Source organism: Lontra canadensis, unplaced genomic scaffold, assembly GCF_010015895.1.
Source record: "Lontra canadensis isolate GAN:19392208 unplaced genomic scaffold, GSC_riverotter_1.0 scaffold30, whole genome shotgun sequence".
NCBI lineage: Eukaryota > Metazoa > Chordata > Mammalia > Carnivora > Mustelidae > Lontra > Lontra canadensis.
The window spans coordinates 19,051,578-19,064,471 of NW_022631024.1; the positions used below are offsets into that span (position 1 = coordinate 19,051,578).

General features: G+C 60.4%; 1 pseudogene; it reads right to left on the reverse strand.

Annotated features, from left to right (window-relative positions):
• Positions 1-1,045, reverse strand: part of LOC116872443 — an 11,445-nt pseudogene extending 10,400 nt beyond the window's left edge.
• Positions 1,046-12,894: the final 11,849 nt, after the last annotated feature.

Below are 12,894 nucleotides of genomic sequence, written 5' to 3' on the forward strand. Positions count from 1 at the left end.
GTTGAATCGTGTGGATGAAAAGGTCAGAGAGGCCTCCCCGAGGCCTGCGGGTGCCATGGGGGGGCACGGACACCACAGGCTCCTGAGGAGGACATGGCAGCTGCCACCACCTGGGGTGTCTTGGGTCCTCACCTCACTGCTCAGGTCAATGTAGTCTTCATGTTTATTTTTGCTTAATTTTTTTCTCATTAAAAAAGAATACTTGGCCATTTTAGGCACATTAGGAAACAAGACATGTTTGCGGAAAAAAATTAACTGTCCCCTGATATCCCTTAAGGGTCCCATGCATGTTTCCGGCCTCACGCATCAGACCTCTCTTGGGATACTCAGTGTAAGTTGTGTCCCCGTCCTGCCCGACCCCACTATCGAGGAGCAGAGTGGCCCGTGGACATTTGGTCGTGCACCTGCACCGTCCCAGCCGGTCCAGAACCTCCCACAGCCCAGCGCAGCTGGAACGGCTTTGAGAGCCGCTGGCCAGGGAAAGCCTGCCCTGTCTTGCCCCTCAGAGACGTGGTGCGACTCCCCTGTCCCCAGAACCTGAGAGCCACAGAGCATTGGCTTGAGGTCTCCCAGCGCCGGTGCCAACAGCACAGTCTGACCCGGGGGCGTCCCGCTCTCTGCCTTCACACACCACAAGCAGTGGGACCAGAGGATCGTCTCTGGCTCCTGAACCCTGCTGACGCCCCCCCAGCTCGTGGACCCCGAGACCCAGAGGAGAAGGATCCCGTGCAGGGTGCCCTGCCGACGGCTCGGACCAGTGGCGCCGACCACCTCCGGGTGGGGCTGCGTCTCCTCCTTTGCCCACCCGCCTCCTTTTCTGGCAAGGGACGCTTCAAACGTGCGATCACAAGGAATAATGAAGGGATGCTGGTGGCAGGCCGAGCTGGGGCCTGGCATGCGAGTGGAGGCCGCTCGCGGTCGACCTGGTCCTGGTCCGTGCGGCTCCCCTGGCGTCTGACTCACCCGGACAGGTGTCGGCGGCGGCCCAGGCCCCGGTGCCCAAGAGCGCGACGAGGGCCGTGAGGGCAGCTCGGCTCCGCTCCATGGCTCTGCTCTGTGCGGCTGCGGGAGCTCCTGGGCTCTGTGAGGCCGCGGCCGCCGCCTTAACCTCTGGCTTTATTTCTCACGGTGGCCACTTCCTCCCGAGGCCGGAGGCGACCCAGCCCCACACCCTACTTGATGAACGTCCTGTGTGACGGTCTCACTTCCCCTCGGCAGGGACACTCCCCCCAGGAGAAGGCCCCCAGGAGTGTGTGGCACAGGGCCAGCCCGCCTGTGTGCATCTCGGACGCCGTCCCTCATCGCCCAGCTTTGTGGGATGAGCGTCGGGGCCTCCCCAGGATGCCAGGCTTCGGAGAGCCATTCGCTGGCGGGCAGCGGGGTCAAGTCTCCGGTGGGTCCAAGGGGAGGGAGGGAAGGGCAGAGCGGACGCCGCTGGAGAGCCCCTGGCCCGGGTGCCAAGTTGGCCTCCGACCAACTGCCCTGGGAAGGGGTGTGGGAGGTCAGGCCAGTGACATGGATGGAGGACAGGCTGTGGGCCACGCTGGGGGAGCTGCAGGCTGGAGGGAGCGGGCGGGGGCCGGGGGCGGGGGGAAGGTCACACATAGTTGCCCTGGGCCGTGTGACACCGGCCCCAGGCAGGCTCATCCCAGTGGGGGAGTCAGCAGTCGGCCTGCGTCCCCACCCCACCCACCAGTAGCCCCTGTCCAGGCGTGACCTTAGAACCGTGACCCCAAGTGAAACCACAACCTGTGAAGGTCAGACATCCCTTGGAGGTCATCTCTGTGCCCGCGAGCCACGTGGTCCTAAGAACTCCCTGCGGCTGGGAGGGCCCTGCAGCCTCTTGCGGGTCCAGAGGGGAGACAGGAGGGGACCTGGGTGTCCCCGCTGCCCTGGTGGCTTGGAATCTGGCCCCGGTGCCATCGTCCTGGGGCAGGAGGGGGTGGCTCCTTGGGCAGAGGACCTGCTTCAGGAGAGGTGACCCAGCTTCAGAGGAACCCTCAAAGGTCTGGCAGTCTGTGACCGGCTGTCTGCATGTGGGGTCACTCCTGGCCTCGTGGCCGGCTGACCACACGCCCGCAGGGGTGGCATCCCGGCCCCTTTGCGGGGGGCTGTCTTCAGGAGGATGAGACGGGTCAGGACAAGCCTCTCCCCACATGTCCTTTTTATCAAGTGCCCACAATCTGCAAATAAGCCACAGGCCCACGGGGCCTATCTTGGGAGAGCGCGTCGCATTACCCTCAGCCTGGGCTGGTCCACAGTGGGGAGAGGCCACACCCCAGCAGCGGGGAGAGGCGTGCTCCTGGGCACCCGCGGAACCGGACCTCTCTCGAGGGTCTGCCCTCAAAGTTTGGGGCGGGACAGATGCGGACAGCAAGGCCCCCAGAGCCCCAGCTGGAAGCCACGGCGTCCTGCCCTCGTTGCCCGGCTCCACCATCGGGGACGGCCCTCCCACAGCATGAGGACAGGTCGAGGGAAACGCAACGGTCCAGATACTGGAGCATAAAGTCTCGACGGTCCGGTGTTCTGAGCGTTGGCAACAGGGACGAGGATCTGGCCTGTGAGAGGAACGACTGGACAGTCCAGGTGAACATGGGAGCCGGGGTCGCAGACCGGCCGCTGACCTCGTGCGGAAAGGGTGCTGTGTTTCGGCTGTGGAGCCCCGGGTTCCTCACGTCCGCCTGTCTGCCTGGTTGCCTGATGAGTTCTGTCAAGGTCAGCGGATGCCCGCGGCTTCCGTTAAGGGCAGACAAGCAAAGGCTGAAGCGAGGACTGGGAGACGTTCACTTCACCGACGCACTGATGATGCTTTGGGCCGAAATCCCCTAAATGAGCAAATGGAACAAAGATTACTCAAGGGGCCTCTGAGAGAGCCCGAAAACGTGCCTCTTACACCCGGAGGAGCTCGGATCCCTGGACTCTGGAAGTTACGACTCTAACACTGGGAACAGATCACACTTGGATTCACATGTGGTAAAGACCGTAGCGGGAGGAGCGGTGGTCTCTGGGCAAGAAGCCACGCAGGACCCCCGGGAGACAGCACAGAGGGGACACGAGTCCACAGGCAAGGGTCAGGCCCATGTGCTCTGCTGCACCTCGAAGGGCGTCTCTGGTCATCGATGCGGGAACCAAGGCCCAGAGCAGGAAGGAGCCAGTCCGGGGGTCACACAGCTTGTTGCCCGAGCACCAGGATTAGAACCTGGCTCCCGGAGTCCGTGGGATGCTCGCACCCCTGCCCCCTGCCTCCCTCTGTCCTGCTCCCTCTGTCCAGTCTCCCGCCCCCGCAATCCGGCTCAGCCAGGTCTCCGTCCCGTGGAAAGAGGCTTGGAAGTCTGTGCCCAGGGCCCTATCTGCTAGCCACTGGCCCCTCATGGGCAGCCCCCCACAACAGGAATTGGCCCGTCTGGCCTCCCCTCCAGAGGCTTATGTGCCGGCGGTGGGGGTAGGGGAGGAGGTGTTGCTGAGCACCCCGGACAAAGGGCTGACCCTACCCAGGGAGTGCATTTTCAAGGTTTGCCTCGTGATGCTTTTGCCCTCATTCATGGACTTGCATCCCAGGAGATGCATTTCTCGTAAGCGGCGCATCCCGGGATCCTGGTTTCCCAGGCGACCCGCCCGCCCAGCTAACATCCAGGGCAACACCGGACGTGCTCGGGTGACGAGCACCAGCTCGCTCTTGTCCACACCCCCGTCGTTTCTCTCCCCTGCCCCGTCTTCGCTGGGTCGACCTGGTTTCTGCACTTCACGCTCCCTCTGCCTTGACGCCTGGGCTCTGCCTCTTTGTGTGACAGTGGGTGGCCGGGCGAGGACTGGCTTAAAGCCTCTCCATCATCACTGTCCCCCTCGGTGACCAGCACGCCAGGTCACAATTCACATGCGAACGTCCCACAGTCCTTTCCTTACAGCTGTTATGGGTTTGCTGCTCGGTGCTATGAGCCCCTGAAATGCATTTTTCTTATTTGCATCTTAAAAATTCAATTGTCGTTCAACAGCCCCTTTAAAAGGCGGGGGAGTGTTTAACGCACATTTACCTTCTCTGCTGCTCTCGTCTTCTTCGGGATCTGCATTTCCACTTGGAATCCTGAAGAACTGCTTCCTCGCTTTGGGGGACGTGGGTCTGTGGGCAACACGTCTCCTCTGCTTCCGGTGCTCCGGAAGTATCCTTAGTTCAGCATCACTTATAATCCCAGCTTCGTTAGAGTCTAAGTGAAGGATTTCTGCCTCTCAGCACCTCCGGACATGCTTCCGCTGCCCTCTGCCCTCGGCCCTCCTTCGCCAGGAGAAGCCCCCAGCCCGGTCCCCCAGCACCAGGCTGGTCTGGCCCCCACCCCATCCCTGCTGCCTGCCTCTCCCGTCCCTCATCCCCTGCAGTTTCCAGCCGTCCGGGGCGGGGGGGATTTTCCTTCTTTTTCCCCAGCTTGGGCTCTACGGAGTTTTCCATTTGGAGACTCATGTTATTGCTTGAATGTAGCCATCTGGGGCTCGCATTTCCTCATACATTCTTCCGCCCCGTCCCCCTCCCCGCCACTTCCGGCAACAACGAAACGGCTCTCGCCTCAGGTTGGTACCTTCCTGGCGATGAAGGTTTTATTCACTTTTTACAAAAACCTTGTCTCCCATGCTTCCGTTTGGGTATTTTCGGAGTTGTGTTGTCCGTTCAATGAATTCTTTTTTTATTTCAGAGATTACAAGTTTTTATTTCTAATATTTACTATTGGTTCATTTCTTAAAGTTTCCTTGTCTCTTTTGAAATCCCTCACTTCCTCAGCCATGGCACCCATCTTTTCTCAGATATTATACGACATTAATCTACGTATTTTACAGCCTGTGTCTGTAAGTTCCAACATCTGAGAAACCATTCATTTGTTTCCGTCGACTTTTGCCCTCTCGATCATGGGTCACATTTTCCTTCTTTTGCGTGTCTAGTAAACTTTGATTCTACGCAAGACATTGTGGACACAGTGCTGCAGAGACTCAGGGCTCGGGGCTCGCTCTCGGAAGAGAGCTGAGCTTTGTGCTGGTAGCTCTGGGCCCGGGCTTACTAGGGTGGCCCTATTCTGTCCCTGATCCTAAGGGATGACTTCAGTCCTGGGATACACATCCCAGGGTTGGGTCTCCTGGAGTTTCAACAGAAAGCCTGACATGTCTATCAGATCCATCGAAATGACCGCCCTTGAACTCAAGGAGCCTCCAGGCAGCGGGGAACGCTGGCATCTCCACTCAGCTGTGTCAGCCTGCCAGCGGCTCCCCCAGCAGCCAGCCAAGGGCAGGGGAGGCTGGTGTGATGAGCTTTAGGTTCTTCCCCATGTGTCTTCTTGTTTTCAGGATTTCCCAGCTCACCTCCACTGCTCTGTAGCCTAGATCTCTGACTCCAAGTCCCCAGCCTGCTAAGACAGCCTCCTTCTGCTTAAGCAACACCCCTCCGCATCTTGAGGACCAGGGAGGGCCCTCAGGAGAAAGTCGGGGTATGGCAACTGTGTCCCACATGCCTCCCTTCTCTAGGGCTGACCCTACATCCATTTTCTGCTTTTTGTCACTCTGCAGTGACTTGAAACAGTTTGTTTTCACCAGTACTCTAGAACTTTCTGTTTCTATTGATGGAGCATTAGGACAATGTAAGCTATCTTCTGGTGTCCAGACCCTAGAAGTAGAAGCTCTTCGTTCCACAGGGCCGCTTGGCAGAGGTGGCATTTGAGAAGAGAATGAAGGCCATGAGTCAGACACGCAGTTTCTCAGGGGGCAGTCTTACAGAAGGGGGACGAGAGCTCAGTGGATCCGAGACAGAGCCAGCAGGCAGGTGTCGGGATAAAGGAGGGGCTCAAAGTGGGGACCAGCATGGGAGGAGCTGACTAATGCGGGAATACTGGTATGCACTCCCGCACTAAACGGGATGAGGCTTCAGGTGACTCTGACACAGGCTCAAGAGTGAGAGCCGTTGGCCAACACTTTCCAGCGACTTTCAGGGCCTGGCCTCTGAGTCCGCAGGCTTTGCCTGAGTATGAAGAAGTCACGGTGTCTCCTCACACATTACAAGTCCCTCTTCCTTAACTCCAAATCTCTTACCTCACCTGGCCCCTGGAGCCCCAGACATGGAGCCCCAGATCGACATTCTCTTCTCCATCCATGAGCCTAGATCTGGAGCCCGATGGACAGTCCACTCTACTCCCCACTGATTGTCGCCAGAACCAAAGTCTGGGCCAAGCTGGTCTCTAACTGAAAGTTTCACCAGCCTCTGCCTCTAGAGAACGTGCCCAGTGGGGTGAGGGGGACCAACGCTCATTTGCAGTCTGTATGGTGTGTCAGGTGTCCCCTAAGTGACTGCCAGGCCATCTCAAGGGCCCTGTGGGCAAGACACCAGGGAGCTGAGTCAGAGCCACGAGCTCAGGAATCCCGCTGGCCTTGAGGAGCACGTGCTGGGATTTGTGCCTTTCCCGAGCAGACCTGAAGCCCGCAGAACTTGGGGAAGGCAGCATCGTGTCTGGTGTCCCATGACTGGGGCTGGGGGGCATTTTGCCTGCAGCCACCTAGCCAACTGGTCCTGGGAAGGCCCTGGAGGAGGAGACACAGCCCAGCAGGAGGGCTCTCCCCCAGCCGATGTGGAGGAAGCAGGGTCACAAGAGTCACACCCAATATGTCGTCCAGACCTGGGCCAAACCCTCTTCTCCATGAAGCCTCTCGATGACGGGTGCTTGCGGGGACCCCTCCTTGGAGCGTGTACCCCTGTGGTAGCCTACTGATGCCTCCCAGGTAGTGGAGCCCCGGAGACGCACAGTGGACACCTGGGTGCCCTGTTTCCATGTCCCTGTTGACCCGAAGGCAGGTTTGCAGCCCCTCCGTGCACGCACCCGTGGCATTTGCAGTGGCCCAAGCTGGGGCTGCACGAGGGCAAACGGACGCCATGACGCCAGGCACCCTGAGTGCCCCCCAGGCTGCCCTGGCTGCAGTCATGGGAAATCGAGCTCTCTGCTCCTCCATGGTCAACCACCCCTCCCGTGTTCCTTTCACCTCCTCTGGGATATCCACCTCAAGGGATCGGCTCCAGTAGCCAGCCTTCAAGGGCAAGGGGCCCCCTCTAAGCACAAACCCAAACAGTCCTTTCATAGACAGACAAATATTGCAGAGGTCGGCACAAGAAATTCCAAAGACGTCCTCTGTACCTGTCATAATTCTGCTCTCCCGTCCCTCCACCTCCTCCAGGGGCACACACCCATCCCCCATGGCTCAGCCTGTGGCTTTGGAACCACAGGCTTTGGCACTGACTTGGTCGCCCCCGGAGGTGCTCTGGGGTGCAGCCCTGAGTCCTCCTCAGATGTCCGGTGAGCTCGTTGTGAGCCAGATGCTCTTGCCTGAACCCCCGAGAGGTGTTTGACCCTTAGAGGCTGCTCAGTGACTGATGTTCGCGGTGTGATGCTCGGCGTCCTGAGACCAGCGGGCAAGTAGCACAGATGTGGTTGGATGGACACCGGGGACGCAGAGCTCTTACAGGACACTGGTGCTGAGGCCCAAGTACACAGGCTCCTCATGCATGATCTCATCTGACCCAACAGCCTGGTGAAGCACCAGCTTCCTCTATGTTACAGATGAGGAAACCAGGCAGCTGGCGACGACTTCTGACCTGTCCCCTTAGGGGCTAAAAAACGAGCCTAAGGTCACAAGGCTGCTGAGGAACACACCCAGCATTTGCATACACGCCTCATGAATGCGACAGCGTGCAGTCCCCAAGCTGCCCCCAGGGGTCCCCTCCCTCCTGGTATCCTCACCCTGGGTAATCCCTCTCCTTAAATGTGGGCTGAACAGAGGACTTGCCTGCAAGTAAAAGAATCCAGCAAAGTTGATGGGATGTCCCCTCCATGACCAGCTTACGAAAGACTGTGCCTCCATCTGACTAGCGGACTTCCATCCTTGCTGGTGTGGATGATGTGTTGGCATGTTGGAAAACCCCATGCATGGCACAAGAGGCTTCCAGCCAACTGTCATTGATACCTGAGGCCCTCAGTGCGATGGCCCTCAAGGCAACAACTCTGGCCAACGACGTGAGCAAGTCCCACAAGTCTCTCCCTGGTGGGGTCTCCGGGTGAGACATTGGCCAGGGCTGGCACCGTGCCTGCGTTGTGTGAGGCCCCAAAGTGGGGATCCATGGGAGCACAGGCATGTGACCTAATTCGGGTGTGTTGTTTGGAAGCTCTACGTTTTGGGGTGATTTTGATGTAGTAATGAATAATACAAACCCTGGAAGTGGTTTCTTGTCTGTCTCTCCAGAAACTCGAGTCCTCTAATACCCCATGCAGGTGTCCTTCTTGTAGCACTTCCTCAGTTTAAAGTGAATTTGAGAAAATCCCAAAGGGAAAGCTAGATCCTTGCAACAGAGACCATGTCAGTTCCCAACGAACACCCCAACGACTTCTCCCAAGCCCACATGACAGCTCTTGTCCGTTCGGGAAGGAAAAACAAAAAAGGCAGGATGTTTTGTGCAACGTGGCTTTTGTTGAAGTGTTTACTCCTGGGAAGTTGCTGGGAAGTGGTATTTTCTTGCCCGGGGCACAAAGCACAGCCTGGCCGCTGGAGGGGCAGCAAAGGCAGGCGGGCGGATCTCCCCGTGTGCGGAAGGTGGGCTGCAGGGAGAGGGCCCCTGGCAGCCGCGGTTCCTGTTGCCTCTTCTGGGGGCCACTCAGTCCGCTTCCTCTTCAGCTGAACTCGACCTCGTGATAAAGTCTCACACGTGAGATTATCGGACCCAGCGAGGCGACTCCTTTTCAATGCTCCGGACAGCGTTGGCCCGGTCAGAAGTACCTGACGCTCTGGCAGCCTCCAGGTGCCTCACGTTTCACACATCCGATCTGTTATCTGTTGCCTGCATGTTTGTACCTCCCCCGAGTATAGAAGCTCTACATGACTCTGTGCAGCTCGGACTCGGTTCAGAGTGACGTCTTGGGCCCTGCCAGTCCGCGGTTGGCCTGTGGATCCGTTGCAGGTACAGGCTCAGCCCCTTTGTGCCGTGCAGGGTGTCGTGGGCGTGCTGAGGTGGGGAGGGTGGCCGAGGGCAGGTGGGGGGGCAGGCCGAAGAGGGGGTTCCACCTGCAGAAGTCTGGGTGGGCGGGAGGAACATGGCTGTATCTGCGGGGCCCCCAGCCCCTACCAATCACAGAGCCTGTGGGGTTCCAGCCTCCCATGCCTAGGGCATCTGCTTTAGAAGGTCTCGGGCTCCACAGAGAATCGGCGCCTTCGGGAAGTGGCACGGGTGATATCAGCGCACGGGCAGGTTAGGGGTACCGCCGGTGTGCAGACATCAGGGGCCATCACCAGAGGACCACATTGTCCCCACACTCAGCAGTGGCTGCCTGGGGCCACTTCCTCCCATGAGCATGAGTTGTCCCCTCCCCAATGGGCAATTTGTGAAACCCACGATCTCACCCCTCAGGCATTCAAGGACACAGGCATATCAGCAGTGACCCTTGTGTCGTGTGTCGTGTGTCCCATCTTCCACATGGGCAGATGGAGGCTCCAAGTACTGGGCATTGGTGGCATCTGAGTCTGGGTCACGGAGACAGCTGTCCTTTCTCCACTCACCTGCCGCACCTGTGTCTCCACGTACAAATGGTGCCCGCACCTGCCCGTAGTCCCGGGGGTCTGGTCCCCAAGCTGGTGTCCCCCTTGGGCTCCCTGTTCTGCACGGTCCTACCTCTCTCAGCAAGCCCTGTGGACTCCATGTTAGAAATACCCAGACTGTGACCATTCTCAGCATGTCCCTGCACGGTCACCTGTCACCTGGGTGACAGCAGATGCTGGCTCTGTCCCAACATGGCTCCAGGGGTGAGCGAGCCGAACGCGGGTCCTGCCGCATCACACATCACGCACACGCCACCCACACGCCACCCACACGCCACACGCACACACGCACACACACGCACACGCACGCACGCACCCTGCACGCAGGCGCACATTTTCTCTCTCACTTTATATGGTTCTGTTTATGCTTAGAGAAAAGGGACACCTGGATCCCTTATGCACGTTACTTTTCCTGGGCTCTTACCCTCCAGACAGGCTTCCCGCTCTTCTGTCTGCGTATGTCTGTTTCCACCCGAGAGAGAGTCCCGGGCAGAGGGGCCTCTGCCTCTGCTGCCCCAGAGCCCGACCTGCGGCTGACGGTCACTAAACTGGACATCCCCCAGACGAATGAAGGAAGGTTTGTAGTAGAAACTCTTGGGGGCGAGAGGGGGAGGCTGGGGCAAGGAAGACGGGGGTGGGGGAAGTTGCTTCCCGCAGAAGTCCCTTCCGAGAAGGAAAGGCCCTGGGAGCAGGCACTGCCAGAGACATGTGGGCTCTCCCCGGGGTGTCTGTCCGTGGGCTCCCAGCCCTCCCGGGCCCCAGCTGCCAGGCTGACTTGGCTGGCAGGTGTGTGCACGCCCATCACATAGGTGACCCACCTATTGTCCGAATGAAGGCGCTGCCCCCTGCCAGCTGGGCCCAGCACAGCTCTTGGAGGCCGAGGGCCCCAGCAGGTACAGAGGGACCTGTGTCCCGACACCCGGGGCCTGGGAGCTCAGCTCTGCAGCCACAGGGGCCTCTTGCCAGGCCAGTGCTCACACCTCCCTCCCTCCTCCGTGCCCCTTCTCCCTCCAACGCGAGGCAGCAGTGCTGGGATAAGGGGACGGAGGACACTTTTCAAAATGGGAAAACTTGAACGGTTTCCAGCTCCAGACTGTGAACAATGACCTGCTGGCTCCTTCCTGGGGACAGACATTTCCCGTGGCCCAGAAAGAGCAGAAGCAGCCCTCCGGGAGCACTAACAGGAAAGGTCAGCTGTCACCCAACCCCCGCGGGCCCACGCACAAACAGGGCTCCCAGCTGGACCCTGAGCTGTGGACCCTGACCCCCTATCCGCAGCAAGGCCGGGCTGGGACACGGTCATCGCCACTAGTTCTCATATCTCCCGACACCGAAGCGAAGGTCGAGGTCACGTCTCGACTCCCTTCTCCACGGGGCCCGGCCTGGACGTGGTGGCTGCGGCACCCGGCGAGCTCTTGCTGATGAATTGGCAGGATGGACAGTGGGTGGAGGAGAGCAGCATCTGCATCCAGTCCCGGGGACACCCCCTTGCAAGCATCCCTGGGCTCTGGGCTCAGGGCCGTGTCCCCACATGCAGGCTCTTCCCCTTAACCCAGCTAAGCAACAGGCGCTGGCGTCTGGTCGGTTTCACGGATGGAGGAGGCCCAGAGACACCAGGGGCTCTGCAGGACTCTCCCCGGGCAGCCTCAGTCAAGACCAGCTCTCAGTCCCCGCCCGGCCCCCGGCCTCAGTCTGCTCCCCTTTGGGACTGAAAGCAAAGCAGCCGCCTCTGTCGCCACAGCCTTGGGTACTCGGGGCAGCCACTGGGGCCCACGGGGCTCCAGGAGTCCCAGCCACTGACACCTTCTGGCTAAGGTGGTGTGGCCTCTGGGACGGCTGTCACAAACGGTACCCCGCATCCCGCTGGCAGCCGCTGCTGGGTCCCCCAGCTCCACGGTGCTCCCGGCACGGCCCGCCAGCCCCTCTCCCTCCTGATTCCCCACCGCAGCCCTCGGGCCCGTCCCACAGCGACGGGGGCCGCTCCTCGCGTGGTCCTGCCTCCTTCATCCAGGGCCCCCACAGTCCGCACCGAGCTGGTCTTTCACGCCGCTGATGGCCGAGCCGAGCCTGGCGTGTCCCCTGGTGCTTCTCAGCATCCACACTGGTCTGACAAAGGTCCTTCCAGCCCTGGAGGTCCTCGGTCCTCGCCGGCTCCTTCCAGAACTCGTGTCTGCCCTGAACCACCTTCCCATGCCGTCAAGAGCGCCTGGCCTGGCCGCTGCCCTTCCGGCTCCGGCCGCTTCCCTCGGATATTACCTGCCCGCGGGCCGCCGCAGGGGTGAAGAGCGGTCGGGGCCGCCCCAGCCGCCCCGCGGCTCTGCAAGATGAGCTTCTTGGCTCTCGGGCCCGTTTCCATCGCGCTCAGGATGGCCGGCAGGTCCGGAGCCCGAGCGGGCAGCAAGTCACTGAGGAGGCCTTGTGTCTGAGGCTCGGAGGTCCGTGGACTTGCATGTGGACCGAGGGGACGCTGCCGGTGCTGCTGGTGCCAGGACCACACCCGGAGGCCCGCGGTCCAGGCTCTGGCGCAGCAGCAGACGCTCCCGGGTACTTGGCTTGAAGCAGTGAACACGTCCCTCACTCCACGGCAGATTCCTCACGGGGGAGCCGAGGACCCCCTCCGGGTCCACTGTGAAAACCCACAGCGAAGATCTGCTCCGGAGGTCAAGGCCGACGGCACGTGAGAGGGAGCCCCAGCTACGGCCTGGGGGAGCTGGGGTCAGGAGCAGCTCTGGGGGTCGGCGGCCGGACGAGCCCCACGAGCTCAGGGGGAATCCAGAGGTGCAGCCACACAGTGCAGTGGGGAGGTCGGGGACGTGCACCAGGGCCCCCGATGAGGGGGAAGTCTGCACGGCCAAGGCCTGGATCCCTGAGCTGGTGCCCAGCCACATCCTGCCAGCCCCCCAGGAACGGCTCCGTCCTCCGTCCTGCTCGCGGGGGATGCACCGTCTTGGCGGCACCGCCCTCCCTCTGCGGCCACCAGCTCCACACAGAGAGTGGTTCCACGCAGGGGGAAGGCCCCGGCACACCGGGAAGACCGCCCATCGCATCTGTTCACGGTGGAAACGGTGAGCTCACTCACTGAGCGACCCCTTCAAGGACGTCTGCGTCACACAGGGTTAAACGACTGTGAAAGGCCCCTTCCTGGGCATCACAGACAGGACTCGGGAACATGCCTATGGGCTTCTCAAGCAATGGGCAGGTGTCACCTGACATCGTGTTTTTAAGGGCCCGAAGGCCTAGACCCTTCGCTGTGGGTTTTCTGTTGGTCGGTTTTCCCCCTTCCCTCGG